The sequence below is a fragment of the Tachyglossus aculeatus genome, chromosome 6 (genome assembly GCF_015852505.1).
Source record: "Tachyglossus aculeatus isolate mTacAcu1 chromosome 6, mTacAcu1.pri, whole genome shotgun sequence".
NCBI classification, from domain to species: Eukaryota; Metazoa; Chordata; class Mammalia; order Monotremata; family Tachyglossidae; genus Tachyglossus; species Tachyglossus aculeatus.
In genome coordinates, this window is record NC_052071.1 from 37927349 (window position 1) to 37944546 (window position 17198).

The 17198-nt window shown below is 44.9% G+C and overlaps 1 protein-coding gene across 1 annotated transcript in view; it reads left to right on the forward strand.

The window, feature by feature from the left end:
* Nucleotides 1–378: 378 nt before the first annotated feature.
* ATP2B3 (ATPase plasma membrane Ca2+ transporting 3) overlaps nt 379–17198 on the forward strand; it is a 182714-nt gene continuing 165894 nt past the window's right edge. The window contains exon 1 of the mRNA XM_038747648.1: nt 379–398. The gene's annotated coding sequence lies outside the window, so the exon portion shown is untranslated. The remainder of the gene's footprint in view (nt 399–17198) is intronic.

The window sequence follows — 17198 nt, forward strand, 5'->3', positions numbered from 1 at the left end:
TGAAGAAAGAACATCCAGCCAGCACTCCACTCCCTGGGGCATTAATGGGGCCGGGTTAGCGTTAGGTTCCCCTGCTTTCAGTCAACTGGTCAATCAGTGGCATTTATTGATTGCTTATCAATCAATCATATTTATTGAGCGCTTACTGTGTGCAGAGCACTGTACGAAGCACTTGAGCGAGTACAATTCAATAGAGTTGGTAAACACTTTCCCTGCTATGAGGTGCCTAAAGTAGTGGGGGAAGACAGACATCGAAATAAATTACAGATAGGAGAAATTCCTATCTTCCTTCTTTCCTTTCTCCCTCAGAGCCAGATTCCAGTCACCCTGAGGGAAGACATACAGCCAGCGGGTGGTAAAGGAAACAATGAGATAAAGGATACCTCAGTCAGGCCCAGGTAAAAAATTGAGTTCCCTGGAAAGCTCTTCATTGAAGTTTCCCTGAAACCACTCATTGAAGTTTCCCTGAAACCATCTGAGAAAGGACCCGAATATCTTGTCGTAAGGATTGTTTCCTGTTTATTATTGTTCCTACTTGGTTTCTCCTCTTGGTTTCTAGCTTCTCCTGAACTGAGGCCTCCAAAGTTAGCAGACCCTCCTCCACGGGCTAGGGCATCTTTGTCCACCATTTGGAAGTCTCAGGCCATGGTTAGGTTTCTCGCTCTTGGTGAAGCAGGCGAGGGGGTTTGTATCTCCCATGAGCCAGGGTTGCTTCCAAAAGATCACACTGTGCTCTCAGAGTGTCCCACCTGCTGTACAATTTCGGGAAAATTGCTGCTTCCTGACAAGACAAATCTGATTATGAGAGCAGGATGGCCATGGGGCATGAAAGAATGAAAAATGTCACAGTCTGAACACTGAAAGTCAATGATATCCTGAAACCAGAGGCGGTTGAGCAGCTCACACATCACAGCCAAAGCTTTAAATTGGATCCTATCCTAAGGAGATCACAAATGTTATGAGGAGGTGTGGGTTGAGTTGGGGGTTATTGTCTATGTGTCTGGCAGTGGCACCCGTTGTTGCTTGGAGGAACAATGAGTTAGATCCCCTCCTTGACATCCACCCTCTCAGTTATGGCCTTATCACCTAACATCCTCAAATTCTCCCACTATTAACCCATTAATAATGCTTTCACCCATGAATTCATCCTCTGGTATGGGGCAATAAGTGGCAGTGAGAAGTCCAGAAAGTGGCAGCGGCAGGAGGAAGAGAAGCAAAGGGGCTGGATAATTTTCACAATCAATATAATCATTAACAACAGTATTTACAGAGCAAAGCATTGGGCTAGAAAAGTAAGGTATAGCCCCAGGCTTCAAGGAGCTCACGGTGTCCTTTGTAGGAGGCAGAAACTACCTACATACAATTAGGATAAAATGATCAAATGCAGGGAGGAAAAAAGGAAGAGTACAAATAACAGAAAAACAGATAGAACTGTATTACACAGCTTTCAAAGGTCCAATAAATTGGTAGCGTGACAGCCAATTCCTGTACAGTGCGAGGTGACACCTCAAGGCCCATATTTGCTGACTTAATATAATAATAATAATGGCATTTATTAAGTGCTTGCTATGTGCAAAGCACTGTTCTAAGTGCTGGGGAGGTTACAAGGTGATCAGGTTGTCCCATGTGGGCCTCACAGTCTTAATACCCATTTTTACAGATGAGGTAACTGAGGCACAGAGAAGTTAAGTGACTTGCCCAAAGTCACACAGCTGACAAGTGGTGGAGTCACTTAGTGGAATGAGCATGGGACTGGGATTCAGGAGACCTAGGTTTTAGTGTGAGGTCTGTCACCTGCTGGGCACTGGGCAAGTCACTTAACTTCTCTCTGCCTCCATTTCCTCATCTGTAAAATACGGATATTGATACCTTAATAATAATACCCCAGGGGGACAGGAACTGTATCCAATCTGGTTATCTTGTATCTACCCCAGCTCTTGGTACTTAGGAAGCACTTAATAAATACCGTCGTTATCATTACTACTATTATGATTTTCCACGGTGGGTGAGCCTACACTAGGATTAATGACTGAAGAGGTAGTGTTATAATTTGTTTTACTTGAATGTAAAATTCAGGTAACAGTTAACTTGAGTAAGATTTACAGGTAATATTTACAGTTCACTTAAGGGCTGGGGAAACTAGAGTGGATGACAGGAAACTTTATAAGACTATTCTTGGCTACATTTAGAAACACAGGAAAAAGTTAATGTCTAATAAATGGAAGGATTCAAATGGCAGTATAACAGGTCTACTTCTAAGGAAAAAGAAACCGTCCAACCTACTTTAGAGTGGCTAGCACATAGTAAGTGCATAACAAGTACTATTAAAAATTATTAAATTGATAATAGTAATAATGATAAGTACTCCAGGGATTACCTTCATTGTAAAGTTAAAAACTATGTGATGCTTGTGGCAGTGATCTCCCTTCATCTAAGACTTCCCCTTATACTTCCTTTGTTGTCCAGTTTCACCCTTGCTGATCTGGGAAGGTTTTAAGCAGGAGGTAGGAATATAGAGGAGTGAAGTGGGAAGGTAAGGGTATGGTTTGATAAAACAGAGGGGGAAAGACATTCCAGCTCAGAGACGAGAGCATTATGTGTGGGGTGTCTTTTCATGTGACTGGGTTGGTTTGCGTTTTGGGTTTCCCACAATCTGGGGCACAGGGGAAGAAAGTAGCAGTTGGGTTAGAAGGATATGGTTGGTAGAGAGCCTTGAAATCCTAGTCAGGAGCATTAATTTAAAATGTGTGGCAACCAGAAGCACTCAAGGAAGGGAGGGACACTATCAGAATGATGCTTGAGAAGGATGATTCTTGCTGTTGGGTGTAAAAAGACTGGAGTGGGAAGAGGAACTGTATCCAGGCCTGTGGTAATAAAGGCTTGCCCCAGGTTGGGAGCTGTTAGAGTGGAGAGAAGGAGTAGTAATGGGCATTTATTAAGCACTTATAGTATGTAGAGCACTGTTGTAAGTGCTGGGAAAACATACACAGGAGAAAATCATAATGGCCTCTGGCCTGTTTAGAATGAGGGAGGGGAGAAGGGTTGGGCAACAGACTCATAAGGAAGAATGAAACAGTAAACACAAAAACAACATATAAAAGATTAAAGGGATCAGGTATTGAAAGTGGAAGAGTGGAGATCAGGGGTCCTCACAGCTTGAAGTCCAACAGTTACGGCTGTGGCCATAGGAGGGGAAGGGATAGATCCATGAAAAATTTCTAAGGATGAGTGGACAGTGTTTCCTAACGAATTGCTTTTGGAGAGGAATAAGGAAGAGGAGTCAAAAACCATCAGTGGTATTTATTGAGCACATCCAGTGTACTAGGACCCAATGTTCCAATCAATCAATCAATTGTATTTGTCAAGCACCTCTGATGTACGAGAACACAATATTCCAGGTGACTAAGCGGATCTGAACCTAGGAACTATGGGGACAGACATATAGGAAGAGAAAAGATAGTTGGTATCTTTGGCAATGACTGTAGAGTCAAGAGGAGGTGAGGGATTAGAAGATAAAATAAACTCAGTGTTTTACAGATTAAGTTTGAGGTGGTGGCAAAAGAAGACAGGAAAAAATAAAAGTCTGGAAGAAAGGTTAGAGGGCAGAGTCAGAAATATGGATTTGGGAATCATCTGCATAGAGGCTCTGGCCATCAATAGTATTTACTGAGTGCCAACTATGGGTAAGGCACTTGGCAGAATGTAATACTTGGAAGACAAACCCTACCATTAAGCAGTTTACAGTCTAGTGGATTATAAGGAATATATTGTAGGGAACCTAGGAATGTCATCCATCCCATGCCATTCCTCTCCCTTCATTACTCATCCCTCCTTTTCCTTAACCAATGCTCAGTAGACAAGGGATCAGCCTACATCTAATTTAGTTTGGGCCAATCTAATAAATGGGCTAATGAAATAGAAATGTCCAATCCTTTTTGCCCACTAACCAATCCATCACGTATTGTAAGGGAGAAATACCAGCAAAGTGGTTGTACAGTGTGGGAAAGATTCCTTGACTGAATACTTCTCCTCCCCAGTGAATTGGTTGATCTAAGAGTAGAGTAAGGGGTCTGTTCCCCTTAAGCATTTAGTTATTTCCCCTTCCCCAGTCCCACAACACTTATGTACATAATCATCCGTAATTTATTTTAATATCTGTCTCCTCTTCTAGTCCGTGGTCAGGGAATATATCTATCAACTCGGCTATACTGTATTCTCCCAAACACTTAGTACAGTACTCTGCACACAGTAAGTGCTGAATAAATGTGATTAATTTAATTATGGTATTTGTTAAGCACTTACTCTGTACCAAGCACTGTACTAAGCACTGGTGTAGATGCAAGATAATCAGGTTGGACACATAATCTGGCCTACTTGGGGCTCACAACCTAAGGGGGATTGGTTGATTGTATTTTACTCTTCCAAGTGCTTAGAACAGTGCTCTGCACACAGTAAGTACTTAATAAGTACTATTCACTGATGGAAACACCAGCCCTAGGTTGAATGGGTTTCCACTGACACCTCCAACGCTTGACATCCTGTCCGATCAGATTCTACTTCAATACTCGGACGAGGTGTCGGTGGCTCCGATTTGTACTTCCCAAGCGCTTAGTACAGTGCTCTGCACACAGTAAGTGCTCAATAAATATGATTGAATGAATGAATGAATGGATGGATGAATGAATGGCTCCTGTCCATCCGGGGTTGGGGCGGTAGCTGAAACCTCTCTTCCTCTTCTTCACACACTGGCAGCCCAGAGATTTAAATGGATGGTAAAGATGCACCTTTAGGATGCAAAAACGCAGAAAGCGATTGCCCTGTCTCCCTCCTCTCCCCTTCCAGCCAGACTTGGCAGGTCATTGAGAACATTCTGATTATCTGTAAAATGTTCATGTCTGAGAACTAATGACTTGGAAGATCCACTATAGGGTGGAACTGTGCTCAGAGGAGGTAATCACAGGTCTTGGCCGGGATTCAGTCCAGCTGTTCAGCCCAAGAATCAGGAAGGATTTTTTTTTTCCTATTGGGTATGTGCAATATAGTTTGATTGCCTGGCATATTATATGGGAATGACTGCTTCTTCTGAAGCATTAGATTGTAAATTTGTACAAATACTTGATCCGATAGGAGCCTCAAGAAATCACCCAATCCATTTTCGGGCAGGACTGATTTCTCCCCCGCATGGATGAGTCTCTCCTATTTTTAAAACTGATGAGAGAAAGAATGAGATCCCATAACCTGGACCCAAGAGAAGGAAAAATGGATTTGGAATTAAATCTCTTCTGTTCCTTAACAGTCTTCACCCAGGATGATACCTCACACCCCTTCCCTCTCTATTTTCATTCACTCCACTATTCCATTTAGGAACATCACTCCATTTCAAAATACCCTACCAAGCTTTCCTCCCACTGACATTTCAGTTTGAAGGCACACAGACTTGAACTCACAGCCTTCCCAACCCCGAGGCCCCCTTTTCTTATTGATGGCTGAAGCACAAATGCAATTTACAGCGTTGGCCTCTAACCAAAAGCTTTCCTCAATTTAATAAACAATAAATGATACCAGTAAAAACAGGCTTTCGTGGCACTTAAGTTTTCGTAGCTCCTTGTAAGTGCTTTATTGGAACCGTTTAAAGTCTTGGTTAATAATTTTAGTCGGAAATGATGTTTTTGTCCGAAGGGATTTGTCTGAGTGAAACAGAAATAAGTTGACTCTTTCCATGTTGCTCGATATATTTTAGGACTTTGGAGTTAGAAAGCAGAGAGGAGAGCATGCGGAAAGGCTCAAAAGTCCAGCCACGCCCTTCTATCTTCAGAGCTTTATCTACTCAGAGTGACCATCAAGATCGATTTTTCCCTTCTTAGGACTGGTTCAAGTCCTAAAGGTCAGAGGCTACCCCAGGAAGACAGGAAGAGAGACTGAGTTGCCTTGGAAGGGAGACCAGAGTAATAGAGAGGGTGACAGGTCAGGATGGAGATCTCTGGTAATCAAATCATTTTTGACTCAAGGGATTAGTTGGAGCTACAGGAGCTTGCTATTCTCTGTGATATATCAATCATTGGGACTGATTGAGCACTTACTATATGCATATATTCTTACTATATGCTTACTATGTGCATATTTACTATATGAGGGAGTACAATACAATAGATTCCTGCCCTCAGCTTACAATCCAGTGGGAGCTGACAGTTGAGTGAGTGGATAATGGATTCCATTGTTGCCTCAGTTGAGTTCTTCAGTTCATTCATTCATTCAATTGTATTTATTGAGCACTTACTGTGTGCAGAGCACTGTACTAAGCGCTTGGGAAGTACAAGTTGGCAACATATAGAGATGGTCCCTACCCAACAACGGGCTCACAGTCTAGAAGTGGGGAGACAGACAACAATACAAAACATGTGGACAGGTGTCAAGCCATCAGAACAAATAGAATTAAAGCTAAATGCACATCATTAACAAAATGAATAGAATAGTAAATATGTACAAGTAAAATAAATAGAGTAATAAATCTGTACAAACATATATACAGGTGCTATGGGGAGAGGAAGGAGGTAGGGTGGGGGGATGGGGAGGAGGAGAGGAAAAAGGGGGCTCAGTCTGGGAAGGCATGATTGCATTTACTAAGCCCTTAATTGCCAAGTATTGTACTAAGCGCTGGAGTAGATACAAGATAATCAGAATGGACACAGTAACATGGGGCTCATAGTCAAAGTAGAAGGGAGTAAGATTTAATCCCCATTTTACAGATGAGGAAACTGAGGCACAGAGAAGTTCAGTGACTTTCATATAGTCACACAGCAGACAAGTGGCTGAGCTGGGATTCGAACCCAGGTCCTCTGACTCCCAAGCCCTTTCCAGTAGGCCACACTGCTTCCTCCAATGAAATGGATGGTCCTTCAGAGGAACAAGTAAGAAATGACAGGAGGAGAAGCTTGAGGAGAAATCCCTAGAAGATCCAGTCTTCCAGGAAAGTTGTCATTCACTGGCCTCTCTTACTGGGCATCTAATGAAGACCCATGTAACTTGAGAGTCTTCACTTGGCTACTAACTGAATTTACTCATTCCAAAGATAAACACTGATAAAAACATTCCACCAAATGGCCAACACAGTGAAATGGGAGAAGGAAAAAACTGTCCACAACAGCAATGATCCTGGGGAACTTGGAGCATGATGAGGGTGATGATGATGATAATGATGCCACCATAATGACCCAGCTCTTTTAGGAGCTTATTTGTTGTGGTTTCCCTCTACAGAAACGTCCTAGAGGCTTGGGTGAGGTGCTAGAACCCACAGGGAAGCTGAAGGGCACAAAAGTAAAATTGATTTTCACCTCGTCAATTGGGGTGCTACCACTGCCACACTTACTAATTTAAATACCTTGGCCCTACTTCAGATGCTGGGAGACTGTGTGACATAGGATTTTTTCAATAATACTAACAGCAATTATTAACCACTTACTGTGTGCAAAGCACTGTATTAAGCACTGGGAGAGAATACAAAGGTGGGAATTAGACACATCCTGGTCCTTGGTGGGGCTCACAATTCTTACTGTGTGCTAAGCCCTGTGCCTAAACACAGGAAGAAACACAATCAACAATAATGGTGGTATTTCTTAAGCGCTTACTATGTGCCAAACACTGTACTAAGCGGTGGGGTAGATATGAGATAATCAGGTCAATCAGTAGTATTAATTGGGCACCTACCATATGTAGATAGCATACCTACCATATGCAGAGCCCTGTAGAAAGGTTTGGAATTATAGAGTTAACTCATTAAGATGCAACTGGATCAGGGATAGTGGTCTTAAAGGGTGGAGATGATACTTTGAAGAATGAGTGTGGTCAAGAACAATGACAAGCTATAAATTAAGAAATCAAGATAACAATGTTACCCTAAATAAGTAAACAATGCTTAGAGAGGGATTCTTAGACCCTTGACCTGCTTTAGGCAATAGTCCTTAAGGTCTCAGCCTCCCCAGCTTTCTAAAAGACTGTCCTGGGGTTAGCAAGGAGCCAGAGTGGTGGGTCTGGGGATGGAGAGGTCACACCCCACTTGGGCCTTATCCCCAGCTCAGCCACTGGCTTGTAGTAATGACCTTGAACAAGTTATTTAAATAATCGGAACCTCAGTGCCCTCATCCGTTAAATGGGAAGAATAAAACCTGGCCCCAACAGAGATGGTGTGAGGATTAATTGGAGCAAAAATAATAATTGGCAAAGTGTTTTGAGCTCTTGGGAGATTGCCGCTGTATAAATAGATGCTATCAGTATTAAAAGTGTTGCCTCGTGGTTTTTATCCACAGGAAGTACGTGGTGAAAAGCTGAGTCACCAGAATGAGTGTCTGCAGGAGCTAGGAGGATAGAGCAGCAAGTACTGTGGCCTCCATTTGTTTTTAATTCATTTAATTAGCTGCTGCTGGCCACAGGCAGTTCATCTGTCTTGACCATTTCGGCTTTCTTTGAGCCAAAACCTGGGGTGAAGAAGGATAATGAGTCCTGGAAATGTATGCCTCATACGCTGCCCCCCTACACACACACAAAAAAAAAAAAATCAGAGGGAGGCATAAGTTTGCTTCATGTGGGAGACAGCGGACTCTAAAGCATCACTATCTTGAACTCCTATTGTTTAGGCTGGTTTGGTTAACCTGAGCCAAGGCTGAGTCTTGACTGATACCTTTCCCTATGGCTCCTACCCTTCCTCCTGGGAGAAAGAACTGGGAAATGGGCTCCCATCTTGTTTGGTAAACCTTTTCTGGCTGTATTTCTGGAGAGAAATGCAAGTTCCTGTCTCATGCCGAGCCACATCAAACCAATTTTGTCCACCTTTCCTTTGCCCTTCTGTGCTGGATCATGACCACTGGTTCTTCTAATCCAGTCACCCGCTTCTCTGGACACCGTGGGGGTTGTGTTCTAGATGCTTCCATAGAAAGCCAGAATGGATTAATAATATACCTACATTGGAGTGATCCTCTACAGGGATAGTGGGTGGAGATTCCTGGCTGGAATTACTGATCAGCTCATGGCCCGAAGCATGAAAAATCAATGGCCCTTTTCTCTGTTTTGCCTCACATTAACATCACTGCAAATCTGATTCCCTTTCCTTCTGCACCTGCTCTTAACCCCCGCCTGGAGAAATCTGTTCAGCTCTTCACCCCACCCTCCTGCCGGGAGGCCCCCAGGCGAGCCCCCCACTGCCCACATACATACCCCAGGGTAGCTGGGAGCCCCCAATGAACAGGCGTCATTGCCTTTACTCCCTTCCCACTGGCACTCTGCAACAGAAACCGCCTCTACATGCCACATGCTTGCGTAATCCTTGAGTGCTAATGACTCAGGGGGACTCTACCCACATAGCCAGCTGCCTGGGGGGTTCCCACCATCCCCCTCTCCACTTTTAACAGCACCACTGACTTCTGACGGGCTGACAAGCGAATTCACGGTGAGTGACAGTTAGGTCCATCCACTGGAGTGCCGATTCAGGGACGGAAGGGAAGAGCTGGGAAGATGGTGGCTTTGTAATAACGCATTTCTGAAATGAGTTCGGGATGAGCCTGAACATGTTAGCGACAGCCCCTCCACCTCCCCAGGCCCCTCTGAGCTTGAGTCTTCTGAGAGGACATGGCCCAGATGGGGCCTTTGAGACTTGCTTTCCGTGGGGTCTGAGGGTCATGCTTTGGGGAGGGAATGGTCAGGGGGGCTGGAGAGTGGAGCAGCAGTCTTCTGTTCCCCAACCTACAGTGTTTGAAAAGGTGGGCGGCAGCCTGGTGCTCCCTCCTCCCCCTCTCCATCCCCCCCGCCTTACCTCCTTCCCCTCCTCACAGCACCTGTATATATGCATATATGTTTGTATGTGTTTATTACTCTATTTATTTACTTATTTTATCTGTACATATTTATTCTATTTATTTTATTTTGTTAATATGTTTTGTTGTGTTCTCTGTCTCCCCCTTCTAGACTGTGAGCCCACTGTGGGTAGGGACTGTCTCTATACTTTGCCAACTTGGACTTCCCAAGCGCTTAGTACAGTGCTGTACACACAGTGAGCGCTCAATAAATACAATTGAATGAATGAATGAATGAATGAATGGTGGGACCGAGCCACACGCATTGCTTTGCCAGATGGACTCTCAACCTAGGCAGCGAAACAAAGTACAAACAAAGTATGCTTAGTACAGTGCTCTGCACACAGTAAGTGCTCAGTAAATATGATTGAATGAAAGAACAGAGGTGGAGATTGATGCTTCTGGCAGAGGGAATTAAGGGAAGATGATTTCATGATGAACTGGATCTTTCTGCCTAGCCTTCCTCAGCTCAGCTCCTTCCACCTTTCTTCTTTATGGTATTTGTTAAGGACTTACTATGTGCTGGGCACTGTACTAAGCACTGGTGTAGATACAAGCAAATCGGGGTAGATACCATCCCTGTACCACATAGGGTTCACGATCTTAATCCCCATTTTACAGATGAGGTAACTGAGGCACAGAGAAGTGAAGTGACTTGCCTACGGTCACACAGCAAATGTGGCAGAGTGGGATTAGAACCCAGGTCCTTCTGACTCCCAGGCCTGTGGTCTATTTACTGGACTATGCTGCTTTTCATTCATTCATTCAATCATATTTATTGAGCGCTTACTGTGTGCAGAGCACTGTACTAAGTGCTTGGGAAGTACAAGCACTTGGGAAGTACTTTCTGCCAGTCACACCTCTTTCTGTCCTCACTCACTCTCTCTTCTATTATTTATTTTTTCGGTCCATCATTCTTTCCTCCTTTTTTATCGCTACCCACTTCCCTCCCACTTGTAGCTGCTTCTGGGCCAACCTTCTCTCTCTCGTCGCCCACCTCTGGTTCCTCTCAGCTTTCCCATCTCCTCCCTCCCTGAGGGCCCTGAATCCCAGCACCATCCATGTTGCTGCAAGTTATGACCTGATGGAGAGGGGTCACTACTATGATGATGATGACGATGGCATTTATTAAGCGCTTACTATGTGCAAAGCACTGTTCTAAGCGCTGGGGAGGTTACAAGGTGGTCAGGTTGTCCCCCGTGGGGCTCATAGGCTTCATCCCCATTTTACAGATGAGGGAACTGAGGCCCAGAGAAGTTAAGTGACTTGCCCAAAGTCACACAGCTGACAATTGGAGGAGCCGGGATTTGAACCCACGACCTCTGACTCCAAAGCCCGTGCTCTTTCCACTGAGCCATGCTGCTTCACTACTACAACTACCCACTGCAGGAGCTTCTTGGGAGGAGGAACCATGCTGTTCCTTACATTACGCAGCCTGTCACACTTAGCCTAGAGAGTGCTTAGTCGGTTTTCTGTAGGAGTGAAGATCAGAGGTGAATTCTTTCCAGACTCAAGTACACTGTATCTGCAACGCCAGGACTTCCCTCCCCACTTTCCCATCAAAATTGATAACATCATCCTCCCTATCCCAGAAGCCTGCAATCCTGTCATTATCTTCACTCCTCACTCTCTTTCTACTCTTGCAATCAGTCTGTCTCTAAACGCTGCCAATTTCCTGCACATTTCATGAATCCACTCCTTCCTCTCCAACCAAAGAGTCACCATTCTTGTCTGGGCGCTGGTCCTATCCTGGCTAGATTACAGTTTCAACCTTCTCCCTTGTCTCCCTACTTCCAGGCTCTCCTTTCTGCAGTCCAGACTTCACTCTTCCATCAGGAATATTTTTCTAAAGCCACATTCTGCTCATATTTTTCTGTTTCTCAAAAACCACCGACAGCGACTCTGCATCAAACAGAAATTCCATCATCTCTCCCTGTTATGTCAGCTTTGTTTTCCCACTATACCTCAACTTGAACTCTTCTTTCCTCCAAAGACAATCTTCTCAATGGGCTTCGCGCTCATCTCTCCTGACACCAGGCTCTTTGCTCCCGCCCCCCTCCTGTCTTTAACTCCCTTCTGATCCGCTTCAAATCAGCTAGGCCACCGCTCTTCACATCTTTGAAGCAGTTTTGAAATTCCACCTCCTCCAGGAGGCCTTCCCATATTAAGCTCCACCTTCCCAGATCTTGTTCATCAACAGCCACTCTTAGCACTTGCATTTGTTCACCTAGCATATTTTCAACTTACTGTACCTTACTCCTATTTGTTTACCTTTCTTCCTTCCAGACTTTTGCTATATATCGATCGATGGCATTTATTGGGTGTTTGCTGTGTGTAGAGCACAGTACCAAGCTCTTGGGAGAGTAATAATAATAATAATGGCATTTATTAAGTGCTTACTATGTGCAAAGCACTGTTCTAAGCGCTAACAGAATTGGTCGACACGATCCCTGCTCACAAGGAGCTTACAGTCTAGAGGACTGAGCCAGAGAGCCAAGCTCCTGGGTGGGAGGTGTTTTCCATGTGTCTGAAGATGGGAAGCCCAGTCACTAGAAATCCCAAGCCCACTGCCACCTAGTAGATAAACCAACAGAAACTCTTCTTGGGGATATGGGTCCATTTTGGTTTCTTCAACTTGCTCACCAAGAAGCCCAACTACCCACTGTCGAGAGATGCTGGGAGCCATAAGCCCACCTTCCCCGCCACAACCCAAGGTCATTGACTTCAACCTGCTTGAATGGGGGAAAGAGATGTGCAGATAGAGAGAATAAAGTTAATGCATCTCCAGTCAGGATAGCCAAAGAGAAGCGATCGATTCCCTCTGAAAGCCATCTGAGTGTGAATCACTCTAGCTCAACCAGAGTAAGGAGCTTTGGCAGAGTTCAGCCCCTTAGTCTTCTCACCTTCTGGAAATCCAGAGCAGACAGGGGGCTAGCGAGGCTTAGCAGGAAGGAAATGGGGGTTGTCTTGCCAGCTTGGAAAGTACCACTGGGGCCTCAGCGGAGATAGAAACCCAAATAGATAACCCCAATAGATTGCAAACTGCAAAATGCTGGGGTCAGAGAAGGTGAAACTGAGATGAATGGTTTAGAGGAAGGGAAAGGGTTCGATAATGCTTGAAATGAAATTTTGAAATAATCTGTTTTGGATCCGAATTTGAATAGCTCATCGAGGCAATTGGAAAGCTCAGGATCCCTGGCTTGTCCCCTCATACCTCACCTCACTTCTCTCCTAGTACAACGTAGCCTGTACACTTCGTTCCTCTAATACTAACCTTCTCACTGTACCTCAGTCTCGTTTATCTTGCCACCGACTTCTTGCCTACATCCTGCCTCTGGCCTGGAACTCTTTCCCTGCTCATATCCAACAGACAATTACTCTCACCACCTGCAAAGCCTCAATGAAAGCCCATCTCCTCCAAGAGGCCTTCCCTAACTAAGCCCTCCTTTCCCCTTCTCTCATTCCCTTCTACGTTGCCCTGTCTTGCTCCCTTTATTTATTCCCCCTCCCAGCCCCCCAGCACTTATGGACATATCTGTAATTTATTTCTATTCATGTCTGTCTCCCCCTTTAGACTGTAAGCATGTTGTGGGCAGAGAATATGTTTATTGTTGTATTGTACTCCCCCACATGCCTAATACAGTGCTCTGCACATAGTAAGCACTCAATAAATACAAATGATTAAGTTGCATCCAGTGAGTCTTGAAGAGAAAGGATGTCTGTACCCTTGTCCTCCTGCCATTCCGATTTCCCCGGCTCCACTCTGCCAGTGACCCTTCCCCATCTGCCTGACTGAGTGTGTGGTAGTGCATGTATGTACGTGCTTGGGGAGCCGCTGCCAGACTCTGATGCCAGGGACGCTGCAATGCAGCTTTCGACAAGAACAGTTCCACTTTCAATTGGATGATTAGTGAAATTTCAGCTCCTTCCTATTAACCCCTCCTTCAAGGAGAACCAATTCCATGACATGAGTCTCAGGGCTAGAGGTCTTTCCTAACCTCGGAGTATTAGTGTCTCCATGTCTTCCAAACAAGCAGTCGAACAATCGATCAACGGTATTGAGACCTTACTGTGTTTTTTTTGTTTTTTGTAGTGGTATTTGTTAAGTGATTCCTGTATGCCAGCCACTGTACTAAGCACTGGGCTAGGTACAAGATGATCATGTTGGATACAGCCAATGCCCCACGTGGGGTTCACAATCTAAATCCCCATTTTTACAGACGAGGGAACTGAGGCACAGATAAGTGAGGTGATTTTCCCAGTGTCTCATAGCAGACAAGTGGCAGAGTCAGGATTAGAACTCCCAAGCCCATGCTCTTTCCACTAGGCCATGCTGCTTCTTCTTTGAGCAGAGCACTGTGCTAATGCTCATGAGAATGTAATAGAGTTGATAATCATGATTCCTGCCCTGAAAGAGCTTGCCTTCTAGAGGGTGATAGACATTAAAATAAACTTCAAGTAGGGGGATAGTAACTGAGTATAAGGATAAGTCCCAGGGTCTCATTTTGTGGTAGAGATGGTGTTCAAAAATTCAGCCACTGAACAGACCCCTTCCAGACACACTCCCAAGGAAAGATAAGAGACATCACTCCAGAAGCCCCTATGGAAAATGTCAGTAGTACCAGAGGTGGGGGTTTGGGCTTAATAAGATATTGGGAAGAGACTGTAAGATTGTTGTGGGCAGGGAGTGTGTACATAACTCTGTATTGTACTCCCCCAACCACTTAGTACAGTGCTCTCAATAAATGTGACTGCATGCTCGATTGATTGGGAGATGATGTCCTGAATGTGCTTTGCCAGACAATACCATATGAGTTCCTGTTTACTCATGGCTAACCAATCCTAGTCTCTTCAACTGAAGGAGCAGGGCTTTGGACTCACAGTGCAAGAAAAATCTCTCCAAGATGATCTTTTGCATACAGTTTCTCTCAGATTCCTTTGGATTTTTAGGCCCCATCTCCATTTTTCCCTTAAGAAGTTTTCCACTAAAAAGGTTATACTGATCAGTTCCAGGAAAAGCAACTTGAAGGAATCTTTCTGCCTAATAAAACTTCCTGGAGATTATTCATTCATTCATTCAATCATATTTATTGAGTGCTTACTGTGTACAGAGCACTATACTAAGCGCTTGGGAAATACAAGTTGGCAACATATAGAGACGGTCCCTACCCAACAATGGGCTCACAGTCTAGAAGGGGGAGACAGAAAACAAAACAAAACATGTGGACAGGTGTCAAGTCATCAGAACAAATAGAATTAAAGCTAAATGCACATCATTAACAAAATAAATAGAACAGTAAATATGTACAAGTAAAATAAATTGAGTAATAAATCTGTACAAACATACATACAGGTGCTGTGGGGAGGGGAAGGAGGTAGGGCGGGGGGGATGGGGAGGAGGAGAGGAAGAAGGGGGCTCAATCTGGGAAGGCCTCTTGGAGGAGGTGAGCTCTCATTAGGGCTTTGAAGGGAGGAAGAGAGCTAGCTTGGTAGATGTGTGGAGGGAGGGCATTCCAGGCCGAAGGGAAGATGTGTGTGGGCCGGGGGTCGACGGCGGGACAGGCGAGAATGAGGTACAGTGAGGAGGTTAGCGGCAGAGGAGCAGAGGGTGTGGGCTGGGCTGGAGAAGGAGAGAAAGGAGGTGAGGTAGGAGGGGGCGAGGTGATGGAAAGCCTTGAAGCCGAAAGTGAGGAGTTTTTACTTGATGCGTAGGTTGACTGGCAGCCACTGGAGATTTTTGAGGAGGGGAGTAACATGCCCATAGCGTTTCTGCACAGAGATGATCCGGGCAGCGGCGTGAAGTGTAGACTGAAGTGGGGAGAGACAGGAGGATGGGAGATCAGAGAGGAGGCTGATGCAGTAATCCAGTCGGGATAGGATGAGAGATTGAACCAGCATGGTAGTGGTTTGGATGGAGAGGAAAGGGCAGATCTTGGCGATGTTGCGGAGGTGAGACCGGCAGGTTTTGGTGATGGATTGGATGTGAGGGGTGAACGAGAGAGCGGAGTCGAGGTTGACACCAAGATTGCGGGCTTGTGAGACGGAAAGGATGGTAATGCCGTCTACAGTGACGGGAAAGTCAAGGAAAGGGCAGGGTTTGGGAGGGAAGATAAGGATAAGATTAGGCTCCATGAAGCACAGAGAGATATTCACTAGCTTGATATTCAAGTAGCAAGATGTGAGAACAGAAGAGGAAATATGCCAAGTGTGGAGAGCCCACTGTTGGGTAGGGACTGTCTCTATATGGTGCCAACTTGTACTTCCCAAGCGCTTAATACAGTGCTCTGCACACAGTAAGTGCTCAATAAATATGATTGATTGATTAAACCGATTGGAAAAAGGCATCCGATTTCCAAGTCTGTAGTAAATGCCAGAGAGAGCAGGGATTGATTTCCTGTGTTATTTTTGGCAAATAGGTGTACCCAGCACCCCCCAGTGAATCCCTTCAAGCTTTTTACCCCAAAATAAATATTCTGCAGAATGATGCCCATTCACTTGGTTAGCTAGGGTCACCCAGATTGGTGGACATTTTTCTGGAGAAGTCTTGCTGTGGGCTCTTTTCCTGGGAAAGAAGTGGCCAGTGGATTTATCCACTTTCCAGGTCAAATGCCCACTCTGAGCCCCAAGGGCTGAATCAGGGTTTGCAAGGATGTGACTATCAAACCCACATCAACAGCGATGGGCTTGACTTTAGTGTCCAGACTTTAGTGTCCAGTGTGGAGCCTAAAAACTGGATGACTGACTGTTCCAAAATAGTCTGGGGTGAGAGGGGGTTGAGGAGGGGGAGAGAGAGAAGGAGAGGTAGAGAAAGAGAGAGGTGTGTGCTTGGCATAATGGATACAGCCCAGGCCTCAGAGTCAGAAGGTCATGGGTTCTAATCCCTACTCCACCACTTGTCTGCTGTGTGACCTTGGACAAGTCACTTCACTTCTTTGTGACTCCACTACCTCATCTGTAAAATGGGATTGAGACTGTGAGCCCCACAGGGGACACGGACTGTGTCCAACCTGATATGCTTGTATCCATTCCAGCGCTTAGTACAGTGCCTGGCAAATAGTAAGCGCTTAACAAATACCACTATTGTTATTATTATTGTTATTAGTTGATGGGGGGGGAAGAGAGATTAAGAAAGTTAAATTTTCTCCTGGGGGTAAAACAGTGGTTCTCCATGGCCAGAGCCTGCTTTCCTGGGTATTTCTTCAGGTATGACTCTGTTCAAGATGGGAAGAGACCAAAAGAAAATTAAAATAATTTCCTTATATCAATTCGAATGATCATCTTGGCCCTAGAGAGCCTGCTTCAAATCCCCATGGCAACCAGAATCCCGGTAGTGATACTCCCTGGCTTCTTTCTGGA